Source organism: Plectropomus leopardus, chromosome 14 (assembly GCF_008729295.1).
Source record: "Plectropomus leopardus isolate mb chromosome 14, YSFRI_Pleo_2.0, whole genome shotgun sequence".
NCBI classification, from domain to species: domain Eukaryota; kingdom Metazoa; phylum Chordata; class Actinopteri; order Perciformes; family Serranidae; genus Plectropomus; species Plectropomus leopardus.
Window position 1 is genome coordinate 25,397,154 of NC_056476.1, and position 17,620 is coordinate 25,414,773.

The following is a 17,620-nucleotide window of genomic DNA, read 5'->3' on the forward strand; positions in this document are numbered from 1 at the left end:
AAGCAGGATGGAAGCAGATGGGGAAATTGAGTTTCTAAAAATTGTAATTTTCAAACATGTCTGTCTCAAAAATGTATTGTTAACTTGTTATTTTTAAACCAATGTCACCCTGACCTCAAACCACAATGTCTCCACTGATTCCCTGCAGTAAGAATGTAGACAAACACACTGACAGCCACTCTGGAAAATTCTGCCTTAGTGACACCTATTGAACAAACATCCGAGTCATGTTGCCACTCGCTGCATGCCGGGTCAGTAAAACACGGCTACCTTGTTGAAAACAACCCATGTCTTCAATTACAGACACAATGACTCGGTGTAAAATCTGCTGCGAATGATAAACAAGGTCTCATGAGGGAGCAGTGACCTACCTCAAGATGTAATTAGCCACATATTCAGCTGTTTCTGGATACATGGCTGCCCGTATTGTCTTGATTCTTAACCCAGACTGGCACAAGCAGCTTCTTAAGTATGTGCACTTGCTGTTAAGTATCTACATATGTTCCTATCTCTATGTGGGTGTGTTGTTGAGCCATAGCACACTTTCATGCCATCCCTCATGTGTGTGTGTGCCCCTGTTTTAGCAACCAGAATCCCCCCAGGTGAAATAAGCTTGAGCACATCTTTACCAAAATAGAGTGTCTCTTCAGAGCTCTGTGGCTGGATCAGAGAGAGCCATGTAGGGACTAGTGCCATGGATCCTCAGGCTCCTTCGCCCTCAGGCCTAATAATCATCTGAGAACTTTTGTTGTCACTTTTGCACTTTATGCTAATTACAGCAGTTTGATTTCCTCCTTTTCTCACAGTGCTGGACCTGGCACATTTGTCACCCTGGGCAGGCTTCCAATACCCCCCCCCAAATTATTATTATTATTATTATTATTATTTATTATTATTATTATTATTATTATTATTATTACTATTATTATTAATATTATTATTATCAGTAGTAGTAGTATCTTACGTATTTATTGTATTTATTGCTAATAAGAGTGCAAGCTAATAAGAAAGCAACACCACCAAACAACTTAAACAACAACAAACAGTAATAAATAACAAACAATAAGAGAATATTGTATGGGCAAATTTGAAAAATTAATCTTCTTTTTTTTTTTCTTTTTTTTTTATGTGGAGGGATTCTGCCCTCCACATAAACTTCACTCCACCATTTCTCTTATATTTGATTTCTTAAAACACTGTAGCCACTTTCTCACTGCACAAATAACCCACTAACACATGCTAACATCTAGCTTTTGAATTTAATGGTAAAAAGTTAAAATCACCATTCACACCAGGGTCAAATGACTCTGCAAATACAACACCAGATGAACCTGCTAATTTTAGCCTCTTTATCAGTGAGATGCAATGACGCGTCACAACAAAATACTGTCCATCTCCAACCAAGCAAGGTTCATAAATTCCTCCAAATTAGTCTACACCAAGTTTGAATGAGATACTGAATAAGTAAGAGATATAAAGAAGCAGTAACCATTGTGATATTTTCACTGGCTTCCATGCTGCTTTCTACTGTTTACAAACCTGTTTTCCAGCCTGTCTGTGACATTGAACATGACACACCAGTAAACAAAAAAAGGCATGCTTTGCTGCAGAGCTGTGTACACGTCTCTAGTCTATTGGCAATGGGAAAGGAGTCTATGGCCTATTTTTTAGCAAGATTTCCCATATCAACAAACCCACTTTGAAGTACTAATTTCAGTGGAAAAGGGGAACTTTTGTGGCAGGCAAAATGTGGTGCCCATCTCTTGTTGGCCCTGGGCAGATGCCTATAGGAAGATCCGCCACTTCTCTTAGTGCAAGTTTTTAGGCATTTCTCCCCCACAGATCCCAAATATGAGGACAATTCTCAAGTTAATGAAGTCTGAATAATTGTCCCCCAACACTGCATTGTGACTCATACTAATACACATCAGAAATGAAAAAGGGGTTTGAGATTTAATGCATTGTAAGCCTACTCAATGGGATTACATTCTAAAAACGATCAAACGTGATCACGGTGACATGCAGTAGATGGGACTCATCTTTGGCCTCCATCCTGCCGTCCGTTAAAAAAAATCCACAATTGAAAGAAATGGATGGCCTCAATAATGCTGAGTTCTGTGGCTGTATGTCAGAGGAGAATGGAGTCTGTCTTTTGAAGAGAGTAGCTGTGCTGAGAAGAAAACATAAGCTTGTCATACAGCGCTTTTTTGCCTCATTAAATCTGCAGACGTGCCCTACTTTCCCTCTTCCTCCTCCATTGGACTCCCGTGCTAGTGAGCAGATCTGGTGGAGGATGAGAGTGGGGGTGTTTCATTAAATATCCATACACCCTGAGCCTTTCTGCAGTGTTACTCGACATAATGTGAGCATGTGCGTAAGAAAGACAGGAGGTACAGTACATATTATACGTGTATTTCTATGAGCTCCTCCGTCTCTCTTCGGATTACTTCTCCATCCTGTTGTGGCTCATGCAGCCAGCCCGCTCCCTTCCATCTTCACAAACACACTGATAAGCCTGTCCTCCTAACCTCCCCCATCCCCTTTCATTTTCCCTGCAGTCCTCCCGAGTGTGACATTGAGCAGTCCAGGATTCCTTCTCTGCCACACCCACCTCCCCCCACTCCCTTTTCACTCTCCCGTCTCTCTGCCTTTGCCCCCTCTTTTTTTTTCTCTCCATCACAGTCTGAAAGCTGTCAAAACACAGTGCTGCCTTCTCGATATCAAAGCTGGCTGAAAAACACAGGCGCATGCACTGCAGCTTAGATTGAATTCCAGTGCAATACAGAAACACGCAGTTATGTTTTGACTCTGCAGACTGGTGTTAAAATAAAATATTCACAGTATAACCACACCAAAAAGCTGTCACTCTCCCACAGTCAGACTCCCTATAGAGCTGCTTCATGGCCTTGTGGCATCAACTACATTTGAAACTGAGTCTCACCGAGAATAGGAGAGGAAAGTTGTATCAAATCCTCTGAGATGTGTCACAGACAGAAGACGCCTGACAGCTGGCTTGGTCAGATAAAGGCTGATGGAAACCCCAAAGGTCTTTCTCCTCTTTCTCTGTCAGGTGCAGAAACACTAAAATACCCAATTTCTGCCACAACTGTTCCCTCTGACTTTTTCAAGTGAAACAGAGGAACAGAGAAGAAGCAGTGAGGAACTACTGAGGTCAGTTTCACTCTGTATTTCGAAAATGGAAGAAAACCACAAAAATTCTCAAAATGTCTCAATGTGATTGAGAACAAAGCCTCTGTTTCCTTTCTGTTGTGTTTTTAGCCACGCTAGTGGCGTGGCTCAGTGGATGACAATGGCAGTCTGCGGTTTGGACGGTCCCCACTTTGGTCCAGACTGAAATATCTCAACTTAACGGATGGATTGTCATGAAATTATGTTCAGACATATATGGTTCCCTGACAGTGACTCATATTGACTGTATTGATCTCCTGACTTAACTGACCCATTATACCCTTTTTCCAACACAATTTGTGCGTGTATGCAGCTTTTTTTAAACTGGGAAAAGGCATTAAAAATAGGCAAAAGACTCCATTTTCATTTCCAGTAGACCAGAGCCATTTACACTTAACACTTCCTAAAGAACTCTAGAACTGATTTTAATCTGTAAACTTTGTTTCTCTGAAGGTGACGTGTGTGGAACTTCAGTCTGGTCATCCTTCCCTCTCCTGTTCACTGTGTTACTTGGCGCCAAAGATGGTCAAGTGCTCAAGGATACCAACCACCAACATAGAGAGCAACAAAGCTGCGGGTGCGTACCCCAACTGCAGTATGTCATACAGGAGTGTTTGCTGAGATTTTAAACCTTGCATTCACAAATGTTGTTTGTTTGCGTCAATTTCAGTTTCTGAATTTCCATCACTGACCACCAAGGAGGAAGCAGAGAAGTGGTAAGTCCATGTAAGCCCAGGGGGTTTTACGGGCCAGTGTGGGTTTTTTTTTTTAAAACAAATTTAAAAAATAAAAAATAACAAGCCTGTATACAGCATAACTGTTTGTTTACGGTTGTATCATGTTGTAAAAAGAAATAGTAAAAAGAGAGAAGATGAAAGATTATGAGATGCAAAGGTGTAATTGAACCAGGGTCATTAAAGTTATGAAGCATGCACTGTATCCACTCAGCTACTGAGATACTCTGTGAGTAGCCAGCCGTTTAGTTAGTGGCTCCTATTCTGGAGTTTTAGAATATATAAAAAAACCACTATCAAAGAGTTTTGTTAGTTTTAGGTATACATTTCAGCTGATCCCACCTTTCCTATTGAGGTGCATTAGGTGATTTTAAGAGGTAACACTCCTTTAAGATGCACTAAATATGAATAAAGCCAACGTAAAACTTTCACCTTAATTCAAAATGGATTAGTGTAGACATGACTCAGTGTGATCTTTGATCAGCTCTGATTGTCTTTATGACCTTTCATGATAAGAGACATCTTGATGAAGTGGACTGCTGAGGGCAGACAGAAGGAAAATACCAAAAGCATATCTGGGACTGGAACCCAGTCATGATTGTCATGATTTGAGTGTCGTGATTTGAGATATTCTGTTCTTGTGGACTTTGTTTGAAGGGCTTTCTGTTTGTTTTTCCCTGTTTAATGTATCCATTTGTGTTTAGTTTGTTTCCTGTTTTATTTTGTAGTTTCACTACTCATGTGTCTTCCATGATTTACTTCCTGTCTTTGTGTTTTCCTGCCTTAGTAGTTGTTTTGCCCCACCCTGATTAGTTTCACCTGTCCGTCATGAGTCTGCAGTCACCTCACCTCCTGCTTCAACAGTGAAGTAATGAACATATTAAAACATCAATAATATTATCTAGTGATATATTAAACATTCCTCCTAAATGGACCATTCTGCACTGTAAGTACTTTTACTTTTGGTATTTTAAGCATATTTTGATGCCAGTACTTAGGTACTTGAACTTAAATAAGATTTTGGAAGCAGGACCTCTACATGTAAAAGTTGTTCTACACTGTGATGTTGCTGTTTTTACTTAAGTGAGAGACTGGTGTGCTTCTTCCACGACTGCTTAAACATAGTTTTAGAGTTAGTAAGCAGTCTGTGAAAACATAAAGGGACACTTGACAAGAACCACATCCATGCCATCAGAAGTCCTGTAACACCTTTAAACCCATGAGGTTTGCTCTGCTGACTGCTAATATGATATTTATGGTATTCATGGTATTTGGATTTTCAAAGCCAACTTCATCCCAGATCAGTTGCCAGTGCTGCTTGCAGAGCTGCAGGCCTTTTCTCACTTAGCACTGAGTAAAAACCAGTTCCCAGGAAGCATTCATCACTCTCATGACTTCGAGAACATTTGAGGTGAGCGATGACTGTGCTGTATTTTAGTAAATATTTTACAGTGCAGCTCTAGCACATACTTAATCATGGTGGGTAAAATTGTATTAAGGAAGAGATTTTTATCACCAAACAGATAAAAAAAAGTTTTTTTGTAGTGCTGCCAAAAACATCAGGTGCACCAACAAGCTCTAATGTATATATAAAACATAATGGCCAGTTGCCTGAAGGTATTCCAGCGCTTATCTAACTTTGGAAAAAAAACAAGCTTTGATAAACGCCACTTTCCGAAAAGTTTTCAGTAAAGTTTTAAGCTTAAACTCAGAACACTATCAATAAAACATATCTGTGGAAAAAAAACAAAACAACTACATTATGAAGCCAAAGAAGGAAGTGCTGTCAGAAACTAGGAAGTCAGGCTTATTGTTTTTAAAGTCCATTAAAAACAGCTGACAAAGACACAGCGCTGTACTAACAGATGCCATCCATCATGATAAATGAGACAACTAGTAATTTCTCCCAACAGGACTTCACCAACCTGCTAATCACCACATTTAATAGAACTAGTTTTTCATTTTCAATAATGGCCCACTGGAACACACATTTTCGGTGGCAGTGAAGAGGCAACAAGATGAGACTGATAAGATTCATTTCTGGCAGAATTAAAACTTGCTGTTGACAGGATTATAACTGCAGTCAATGCTGTCTTATGAAGTCATGTTGGAGGAAAAAATGTGAGGAACAAATTGAGTTGTCTCATTTAGAGTGATGGATTATGTTCATCAATGCAGCAGTATGTCTCTTCAAGCTGCTTTGATCGATTTTTGAAAAGAATGGGGGGCTATGATTTCCACAAGATGAGGTGAAGTTGCAATATAAAAGACAGCAATGGGTTTCTGTGATGTATTCCCTCCATCTGTTTTAATGCACATTTTTAATTTGCATATAACAAACTTGAGTGGGAATGCCAGAAGTTTGAAACAGCTGAAAAGCTGAAATATGTCAACATCAGAGAAATTCTGACAAAGGCCGATGGATGTTTTGAGTAGACCCTGGTGTTTGGAGCTCTTATAGCATGTTACCCTTTTTATAACTAAAGTGGCTGATAAAACCAACCCTGGGAACACATCAGAGGAGACAAACTCAGTCATTTAAATTAAAAAAAGTGAATGCTATCTTAAAGAGCAATGAAATGCCTAAATGTATATGCTTGTTTAAAGGAACAGTTCCTCCCAAAGTCAAAAATACATATTTTACTTCGTACCTGTAATGCTATCTATCAATCTAGACTGCTTCCATCTGTGTGATGACATAGTTTGCAGGTGTAGTTCAGTAAACAGAAAAGAGTTCATTAAACCGTTCACAACAAGGTCTGTGGATAATCTTGAGTAACGGGGTCATGATTTCTGGAAAGAAACATTACTGTTGAGTTTTTCAAATGTATTTTTTTTTAGCACTTTGAGCACCACAAGCCGAGTGCCATATACTTTCATTATATTCCAGAGAAGACATCTCTACAGCCAATATCTCCAACACTTGACAACTTCAACCAAAACAAGACTAGACTGATTGAGATATAGCACTACAGGTTAGAGGAAAAATATCTTCATTTGATTTTTGGGTGAACTGTCCCTTTCATATGTTGTTATGTCCTTGAATATTTGCATAAAGGTAGTTAGTTAAAAACACTCACAGTTTCAAATTGTTTTGTCACTTTTTCCAAAATTAGCTTTAGACTTGTGCAACATGTTAACACTATTGTAGACATTAGTTGCAACAAAAAAAAATACACTGATATGATCTGGAAACAAAGTTGGTGAGAGTAAACCAAAAGAGTAAATCTGTGGACTGTAAAGCCCAAAAAAATTGCTGAAAGACGCTAAAATTCTTTGTAGATTTGTGTTGAAATTATCTGTAGGTTCATCACTATGAGCAATACTTACACATTACACTGTTATTCTGTCTATTGTTACTGTAAAAAAAAAATATCAATCATAGCAGCTTTAACCCTGACTCATTGCTGTAGTAACCATTGTTAATATTTCAGGATATTCATGTGCTTTAACAACATGAAGAGGATCTTACATTCTACTTAAAACTCATATGTTGTGCTTGACGTGGCTGATGATATAATTTCAGATACAATAACTAAAAAAAGTGTTTAGGCTAGAAAAATAATAAAGAAAAATAGAAATAATTTCGTTTCCTTAATAGATTCTTGCTGCCTTTGAGCTGTCAGAGGAACTTCACCCACCACCAGCTTCAGTGCCACAGAGCTGAGTCAAAGCCTATTCGCCAAACCGATGAGAGGGCACGCAGTCTCCTCCCCCAGCGCCCACCAACCAAACCATCTATCACCAGGCAAGCCAGTCTGCACAGAGGCAGGCCAGGGAGGGTGAGTGTAACTATGACATGACTGTGTTTGTATATGAGTGTGTGTGAGACATGATTGTGCCGTCTGATGGGATTTCACGCTCCTTCTTGTGCAGCAGAGTCAGTGCCAGGCAGTCAGACGTGTTAACGGTAATGTACAATGACTAACAGAAGCCTGTTCTAAAGCCCCGTCACTCACCCGTCCCTGACTTACCACACACTGTGCTTCCCTCAACCCCCAACAATGGCTGCTCTTGTGAAATGTGGCCCAAAATGTCTGTCACCATCAATTGAGCTTTTCTTTTTAAGGGTTTGTGGTGCACGTAGCCTCTGGTTAACACCCCCGCTTGATTAAAAATACAGGAAGCTGAAAGCAAAAAGAGGAAGTGTAATTTATTGCACATCTTTACGGTGGCATTTCGGGTTTGGTGAAGTAGTAGGTGCAAGAAAAGTCCCGTGCTTTCCCATTCCCCACTGAGACAAAGGCTTGGGTAAATATCCACTGACGACTAAGAAAAAAATTCCCTAAACTAACAGAGCTTTAAACTAACAGACAATTTAATCTTTCTTTGTTGTATCAGAGGAAGGGACAGAAAGCACACGCTGGCTTACCAAAAGCCCCAAATCCCAAATGCCACTTTTTAGATGCACAGAAATGTGTCAGAAGGACTTATGGATTTCATCACCTTTAGGTCAGAGATGTCATGATTTAAAATTGGAAAGATTCTTGGGGAAAAAAATGATGATCCTCTATTTGTATTAAGTTTTGAGCTTCATATAGCGGACAGCAGATTATAGACCAGTGATACTTTCGGGCTTCAGGTTAAATCTGGCCCCTGATAAGGTGCCGGGTGCCCCCCCAACACTACAATGTTCTAATTCACCATAAAAAAAAAAAGATTTACACCGGGAATTGTTTTGTACCTTTAGTGTACATTAAAAACATGACATGTACAAAAAAAATCATGACGGATACACCTCTGACAGAGGTCCTAGCCAAACCCCCCAATGACCGAAAATCCTAGAAGTGTCCTGAAATCCCAGAAATGTCCTGAAATCCTAGAAATGTCCTGAAATTCTAGAAATGTGTACGGGGCTGCTGTGACTGCCCCCTGGCCTCCTGTCATTATGCAAACATATTCCCCAAGCAAAGTATGTTGAGTATCCCTATGATAGACTTTAAAAAAACCTACGTCGCCCATTGTCAACAGTCAGTAAAAACAGTATGGCTGAGTAGCATCTAAGCCTTTTGTTCTAACACAGTCAAGTTTAGAGAAGGCTTAACCCCAAGAGTCTTTGTGGAGTCTTACAGGGGCCGCTTTTATCCACATCGCTAAAGCAGTAAACGTGGCCTCCCGTTGTGCTCCCTGGGAGTTTTTGTGGGAAGCTCTCCAGGAGTCTGGTTAGTCAAAGTTTGTTAACCACCGTTTCAAAGACAAATGATTCATCAATGTCATGTTGAGGGGGGATCGAGCTTTTCTTTCCTGATGAAAATCAAACAGATCTGAATGGAAAACAGACCCACTTTAAGTGGATAAAAGTTTTTTGGTTTTTTTTCTTCCAGGAACTGGCTTGTGAGGAGCAAACTAATAAAGAGGGCTGCCCATCAACAGATGACTCACTCATAACGTCTCTCTTGATGGTTTAGACTTCATTCACTCAGCTAAAACACAACAAGATGATTTACACACACACACAAACACGTGCACATGCACACAACCACTGCATTTCCCCCAACAGCCCACATATTTAGATTAGAGCATGACAGGGCTGATAACTTTCCTAAAGAGTGTGTTAAAGCAGCAGTTACAGGAAAGTACCCCCACCCCTCACCCCACACCTAATTTGTTGTTTTCAAGCTGTAATATTTTGTGCAGATTAAACAAACAAGATCTAATGAGTTAATTACTTAATTTTGCAGATTTTGTTACCTTTGTACAGAGCCAGGCCAGATATTTCCTCCTGTTTCCAAGTGTTTGTGCTAAGCTCAGCTAATCGGCTGCTGGCTGCAGAAAGCCCTATCAATCTTCTTATGTCACTCTCGAGTTTTGGAAAGCGCATTTACCAAACTGCTGAATTATTCTTTTAAAGGTCCAGTGTATATGATTTAGTGAAAATTTTGCCGAGGTTGCAGATTGCAACTAACTGAAACTTCTACCATGTGCCAAGCATGTAGGAGAACTGGCAAAGTAAAAACACAAATAGCCCTATATTAAGTTTGTCTGCTCTGGGCTACTGTAGAAAGAGCATGATGGACTCCATGGGAGAGGATCCCGCAACGTTATAGATTCTAAGTTTTGAAAACACATAGATTTTTAGATAAGGTGATAATACACTCTTAAAAAAAAGTTATGCATTTATGTTAAATTTCTGCCTGTTAACCCCCACCCTCAAATTCTACTGACTGGACATATAAAGCAGTGGCTCCCAACATTTTTCCTTGAGGGACCCCTTTTCTATCAAGGAGGAAACTGACAACCCTTAACTAAATGACATATTTTAGTAATATTCCATATTATATGCAAAGCATTACAATAGCAGCACAGAGCAACTGATAGACTGCACACTTAACCCAAATACTGAACACAATGACTGTCAAAAGGTTATGTAAAACAAATGATTTAGATGAATTTTGAGCAGAGAATCTGAGAATTTGTATTTCCTGTGAATTTTACAGTATTATGTATGCATTTTTTTCATTATATATACACAATATGCTTCTTTATGACAAATTCAGTATTTTCTCCTCCCTGACACGCAGCTTTTGTTCTGTTAGCTCTTTTTGACTGCATACTTGCTCTAATGCAGGATGAAGCTGTTCATCAAAGACTGAAGGCTCTGTGAATATATTTGTATTCAGGTCTTCACTGTGTCCTTTTTCTGTCAGAATTTCGTCATACGCTTATATTATAATAATAACACTATTGAAGATGACAAATTCATTTTTCTTTGCATAACAGACTAAAATGTTGAGTTATAGAGCTTTTAAAAAGTTATTTCACACCCCTTACAATCAAGAAGGTCTCGGCACCCCTCATGAAGCTTTGGTGAACCCCAGAGGGTCGGGCCCCCCTGGTAAGGAACCAGTGCTTTAAAGACCCCAGAGGAAGAGAAGTTGTGTCATAGTGGCAATTTAAAAACATTGGTGATATTGGTAAGGCTCAAAAACCTGGCATCAGTGTTTGTGTTTTAAATTAACTTTGGAGTTCTGCCCCATAATCAGAAGTTTTTTCTGTTTTCCCCAAATTCAACAATTTCTGTTACAGGATGCAAAACACATTTACTAGATGTGTGACATGAAATATGCGCAGAAAAACTGCTTGCTCATTATACAATTTTTAAAGCAGTAAAAGAAGTCGTACAGTGCACGTCTGCTGGCTCAAACTATAGACATGTGTTTTGTGGGTGAAAGCACAACACTCATACTGTCAAGTCATCATAAATAGTGGAAGTAAGAGTCAATAAGAAACAGAGACCCAAAGCTCAACCACAGCACATTCTTTATTTACGACACAACTTAACTATCATCTGCTTCACATCCTCTTCAGCATATGAGCTGGATGGAGTGAAGAGCCACATTGCATTTGCTGAAAGCTGCTTTGCTTTGTGTAAGTGTGTGTGTGTGTGCGTGTGTGTGTGTGTGTGTGTGTGTGTGTGTAAATAGGATGTTGCTTTAGAGTCATCCAGGCATCTCTCGGTCATTGGCTAAGCTCCACACGCTGATGTCACCTCTTGGCACAACTTTGTGATCTTTGGACCTGATCAGCAATTCCGCTGCGGCCAACCAATCAGCTCGCTGGGTTTTGACCCCGGGCGGTGATGTCATGCAGCAGGGAATGCAAACAAGTGGACTGGTGGGGTGCATGTGTGCGGGTGTGTGTCAGTGTGAGTTGGAGGGCAGCGGCTGTACTGCGGCATTGTTTATAGAGCTTTGACTGTTGTCAGGGCAGTACAAACAGCCTGCCAGCTGTGACACTGTTGATTTTTCACTGGACAAGCTGTATATTTAGTGCACTCACTGGTGGCTGTGTGTGAAGTCACTGTGCCAGCATTTGTTATGGTCACTACCCACTGCCAGCTTTTCAAATTCTTCTGTATTTAATTGAATCTGTTTTTTATCTTTTTAAGCAAAATCAGTGATTTCTTTCTAAATACATTAAACATATTAGAAAATACAAGTTGAAAACACATGAAAAGACTTTTAACTGTATAGTGCTGCATTGTGGAGTTAAACTATTTTTCACTATTTATGTGTCTAGGATTTTTTTGGCGGGCCTGGTATCATGACTCAATGATACATTAGGACCATTATTACCATAACTCCTCCCCTACTATATGAATAATATAGAGCTTCTTATACAACGTTTTTGTGATTTTAGGACGTTTTTAAGGTTTTAGGAAATTTCTGGGATTTAAGGACATTTCTAGGATTTTGCGACTTTTCAAAGATATGAGGACATTTGTCGGATTTGGAGACATAACTAGGATTTAACAATGTTCCTAAGATTTTAGTATGTTTTTTGGATTTTAGGACGTATCTTGGGTTTTAGGATGTTTCTAGGATTTTAGTATGTTCCAAGGATTTCAGGATGTTTCTAGGATTTTAGGACATTAGGGCCGTGGCTAGGAACTCTGTCAGGGGGTGCAGGGGATCCTCCACTGGCACTTTTTCTGATAAACAAGCTCTTACAACTAATATTAGAGCCCATAGCATTTTTGCCATTTCATTTTACTCACTGAGTGAGCGGCAAGTTCGTCGTGTTCAACAAGCACTCTCAGCTCTTTCAGTCTAATAAATGTATCAATAAACAGGTCTGTTAATCATATAAACACAAGCTAAATAGCCTTCACTAACACATCTTTTAGTCTTTGAGGTCTTTGAGCCTGAATCAGCTGCCTGGCCCACACGCAGTTACTGCTCACAGCTGTGGATGTGTGCTTTGTGCTAACGTTAGCTGCTGACCGAGAGGCTGTTATCCCACAACACTGTGTGTGCTAAGCGGTTAGCTGCTAACCAGTCTGTAGCTGCACAGCAGTAGCATTTGTTCTTTGGTTCATTGTGTGTGTGTGCTGTGCTCAAGCGGCAACCTCCAAGGCTGAAAAATGAAGCCATTGTGAAAGTACATCATAATGCAGTTCCTCTAATAACCACTTGATGCTGTCTCCTAGAGTGACTTGTTTAAAATGTCCAACTTTACAGCAGAAATGAATGTGTACAGCAAAAAAAAACAACACAGTATTAGTCTAGCTGGGTCATTTCTTCATTGATGACAACTGTAATGGGCTTGTTTTTTTTGTTATAACTTACATATACATTTTCTCAAGGTCCAAAGTTATGCATATTTAAGGGCAGAGCTGCTTGATTGACAGGCAATCTGCCGGTAGTGTCAGATCAGTCCCTCGCCGGTGCATAGCTCCAACCTCACGTCCACATTTGATCCACTTGTGGCTGCAAAAACCCAAGATGGCGCTGGCCGAAATACTTCAACACTGGAGTCCACTAACCAATGCTATGTCCATTGTTTATGCAGTCTATGGCTCTGCAACAATGGACTTTTTGCCATAGTGTGTTAGCTTCTTACGAGAGTCTGTTGCTGCTCGGCAGCTTGTTTTTCGGCTTGCGGGCTGTGTGCTTTCTACCTCTGGGTTAGCTGCTAATGAGAGTTGCTGCAGCTCTCTCATTCTTTGACTCAGGGTGTTTGTGTGCTTTGTGCTCCTAGGTTAGCAGCTGTAGTTAGCAGCTGTAGTTAGCTGCTAACTGTGAGTTCGGCCTGCCTCAGACTTAAATTAATATCCATCAGCAGCCATGCCCCCACTACCTCAGAGCAAAGTATACTGCTAATTCTTTGACCATATGAAACTTTGATGTTTTTTCTTAATAATTCAAATTTGGCTGGGTGGTTAGCAACACATTTGTCTGTGGTATGACAGGCTCATACCATTTTTATTTTTGCTTTACCTGGACTTAAATAACAATGAATTTTTAGTTACTAGTTTTACATCTTGTTTTAACAACAAATATCTCCATTGTAACAATGCCAATGAACTTTTTTCTCCTCTGAGTCACTGCTGTGTGTGCCACTTCCTGTCTCGAGAATGTTGCACAAATATGACTCAGTTGCTCAGCAGCAATGCAAAGCAGCATGTAATGTCAGTTTTGAGTTGAATGTGTGAAACTCCCCCATCGACAGGGGCGGGGGGGTTGTAGATGAAAGGTGCTGGAACTGAAGCATCAAGATTAAAAGTGTTGATATTGTGTCGCTGACATCCTGAACCTGGCTGGAGCAAAATACCTCTCATCTTACACTGTTTATTTTATGGCTGCTTTACCTGACACCCTGTGTGGGTTATGGCTAAACACACTGGGTTTGAGGTGGCAAACCAAATCTTAAATGTGACCAGAAAGCTGAGGGGAGCTTAGGGAAATACCTGAACAAAGTAGAAGAACCACATGTTATTTTAGGTTAAGTTCTAAGAATCATTGAAAAAAAAAATCCTTTTTGACAAAGGCTGTGGTCTCACCCCACACGTCTCAAAAAGAATAATTAGCTCATTGAGTAATCACTCTTGTTATGCATCATAAAATGTAAACTATGAGTCACAGTTTGGACAGCACTTGCTCTAACTGTAGGACTTGCAGCTCCTTGGACATGAGGAACCAGCAGGGTGGGGTCAAGCAGACGGACTTTGCTGTTACTGGATGTTGGGGCTCTGGACCCCGAGGAGACGGAGGAGAACCACAGTCTTTGAGTTTAAACACTGAGACTGTCTGTACCCTGTCCTTATTCATGGCCGTTCCATATTAGTGGTGTTCTGCTTTAGAAAGTCCTGCTGCCTGCAGTCCCTGGCTCTTGGAATTAACCAGAATCATGTGACCTTGAGTTTGTTTTAGTTGGCAGTTTGCAGCATACTATCTGTGGTGTGAAAAGTATATAGCTTTATATTCAGTGCTGTACTTAACTTAATGCCTGTAACGAGACGCAGCTTTAAAAAAATACCAAATTCATGTAAAATATATTTTACCAGAAACATTTTTTTTCTGTGGTATCTTTACTAATTGCAATGGCTGGTGCATTACTTTGGTCAGAATTTAATTTATTTCTTTGCAGTGTCACTGCCCCTTTCATCTGTGCTCTCTGGTTCCCATTTTCTACCATATTAGCGTTGGTTCTTAAGCTGGTTCTGTTCAGGATTCTTGGAACTTTGATGCTATCGAGCAAGCCATCTTTCCACCAGTTTCACAATGGAAGTATACAGTGGTAGCAAGATGGCAGATTGCATTGATTACCTCTCCTTGTTATTGCGGGTTTTTGTTGTTTTGGTTTTTTTTTTCAAAAATCCCCCCAAAAAACCCAACATAGACCAATTCATGAGAACACTGCGCACTACTTTTTTTCCCAATGGTTTCTCATTTGATTTCTCTATTGTTGCCTTCTTCATCCTCTCTTTTGCAGAATATGACACACCCAATGATTTTGTCATTATTCGTAATTGCAAGCTGTTGTCTAAACGAATGCACCACAATTTGTATAACCCGCGGAATCATGACCCAGTAATTTGTCTGTAACCCATGTAATCAGAAAGGTTGCAATCATGTGACCAATGTGGTTACACGAGTAAAGAAGGAAGTAGCATAAAGGCTAAATGTCTCAGTAAGTAGGCAGGTTGATGCTTTGGAGAGGTATGTCATTGCCATGTCATTGCCATGTTTCTTTTCCTAAACTTAACCTACGTAATCGTTTCCACAAATATGCCCCAAAATGGTCTTATTCTCCTTTGAAAATTCAACATCTAGCACAATAGCTGCAGTATTACTAAAGAAATTTTGGTTCAACTTAAACTTTGTGGAATAAAGTAGCTTTTTTTAAAAAAAAAAAAAAAATCAGTTCTCAAATGCTGTTTGACATTATCTGGTTGGTGTTTAGAAAGGGCAGCAATGGCAATTTTATGACTCAAAATGTAATTTTTAGATCGCTTTTAAGAGAGACAGAGGGAGAATGAAAAAAAGGAGGGCCAAAGCATAACTGGAATGCCCCTGAAGTGTCAGATCTCAGTGGGACTTTGAAGTTCTCGGAAGTTAGATTTACTGATTTGTTCTGCTGTGGATCTCAAACATATGCTCTGTATGTTTATGAAATACGCCATTCATACCAGTCGCACACAAAAAACCCTGTCAAGGATGTAATCCGATCTTCTGATGTAAATCAAATTGAAAGATTCGGTTAACTTAAAAGATGTGGAGATCTACATGTTTTTTTAAAACCCACGTGAAAGGTTAACATTTCATGCTTTGTCAAATATCTATGCAAAGTTTTATTAATCCATAATTCTCAAGGTCTAACATCTTATTAGTTTAGCGGCTTGCCAGAAATGAAGTATTTTTAATCAGATTGCACATAATCACACTCTCTGACCTTGCAATTATCCCTCCTCAACTAATTACACAGAGCAGTCATGTCTGTATAGGCATTGTTTAAGCCTGATTTAATGGGCATGTAAACCATTACAAGGTTAGTGAATGGCTTCTCAGTAGCTTCTCCCACAGCATTCAAGAGAGGCCAATAGAGAATAGGCACAGAGAAAGCCAAGTGGAAAATGCATGCCAGAGTAGGCAGCACCTGGCAACCTAAATATTAAAAAGGCCGTTAAGGTTTTATTTTGCCTTATAAAGACCTCGGCTTCCTGTTTTTCTACCCTTGCTAACCATAGGAAATGCATGCTGAGGATTGCTTTTTTTTCTCTCCTCTGTGTGTTAAAATGTCCTGAATCATTAGGATGAGTAAAGTGGCCGTAAAACCATCTGTTTTTTACAGCCTGTCCTTAAAAGCAGCAGGGATCGAGCGATTTTTTGTCACTTTTATGGACTCCCTCACCTCATAGACCAGGCAGTTCAGATGAGGAGACAGCACTGACTGGTGGTGCAATTCGACTGAGTGACAACATTAATGACTTGTTCATAATGGACACTCGCAGGGTTGCAGATAATCAAAAGAACAGGGAACATCATCAGAGACTGCTGCCAAGTCTGAAGTACAGGTCGCCTAAAAATATGTTTTATATACCAACAACTTGCAACAGCAAATACATTTGGAAAAATATTTTTCATCAATGTAATGAATGGAAGTTTTAATTAACACAGCCACAAACATGTCTGCAAAAAGTATAAAACTAATACAGGCTTGGTCAGGGGCGTAGCACCCAAATTCTGGGCCCTATGCATAAACAGTCTCTGTAGGTCTCCTGCCCTTCCTCTCTTGATTCATGTCTCTTCATTTTTTGGATTTTTTTACAGTCAGTTTGCGTTCTTTCCCTTTCTTACTTTCTTTCTTTCTTGGAACTCCAAATGTGCTTTCCTGTGAAAAGTTATGAAAAATGTATGCAGTCACTCAGCTCTGGCTGAGTTTAGAGAGGAAGTCAAGGGCATCGATATACTGAACAATTTTGCACCTTAAGGGGTGAGAGGGGCCTAAGGGAGCTTCCACATTTTTTAATTTCTTCCCACAAAGCTCAGTCTTTCAACTGCATTATTCAGTCATTTTTCACATATGTATGGCTCTAATTATTAAGAATTTTTTTTTTTAAATGGAGCTCTGGGTAATTGGTCCCACTTTTTCCCCACTACAATGCCTCTGGGCTGGGGCATGCTTGAAACAAACTATTTTGTAGAAAATGTCCTTTGAAGACATCTGAGGGCATAAGTGTTTATAGCTGTCCTGAGCAGCCACATTTGGAGCGGCACTAAAAAGCCTGCCATCATAGAGAGGGGCAAGACATAATAATCATCCAAAAGGAGATAATACACAGTTTGGGTCAATTTTTCCTCAAAGGTGTTGTACTCAGGTGTACACACAGAAAGAGAAGGACATTCTTGTTAGGAGAAAAAGCATACCTCACCATTTCAGCAAGCAGTGGCCATGCTTGTCAGATTGTCACTTTT

General features: G+C 39.9%; 1 long non-coding RNA gene across 1 annotated transcript in view; it reads left to right on the forward strand.

Moving 5' to 3' along the window:
• The window catches only part of LOC121953989, an 82,434-nt gene that overhangs the window by 60,294 nt on the left and 4,520 nt on the right, over window positions 1-17,620 (forward strand). The window contains exons 7-9 of the long non-coding RNA XR_006106533.1: window positions 3,643-3,766; window positions 3,860-3,905; window positions 7,525-7,705. This is a non-coding gene — a long non-coding RNA (uncharacterized LOC121953989). The remainder of the gene's footprint in view (window positions 1-3,642; window positions 3,767-3,859; window positions 3,906-7,524; window positions 7,706-17,620) is intronic.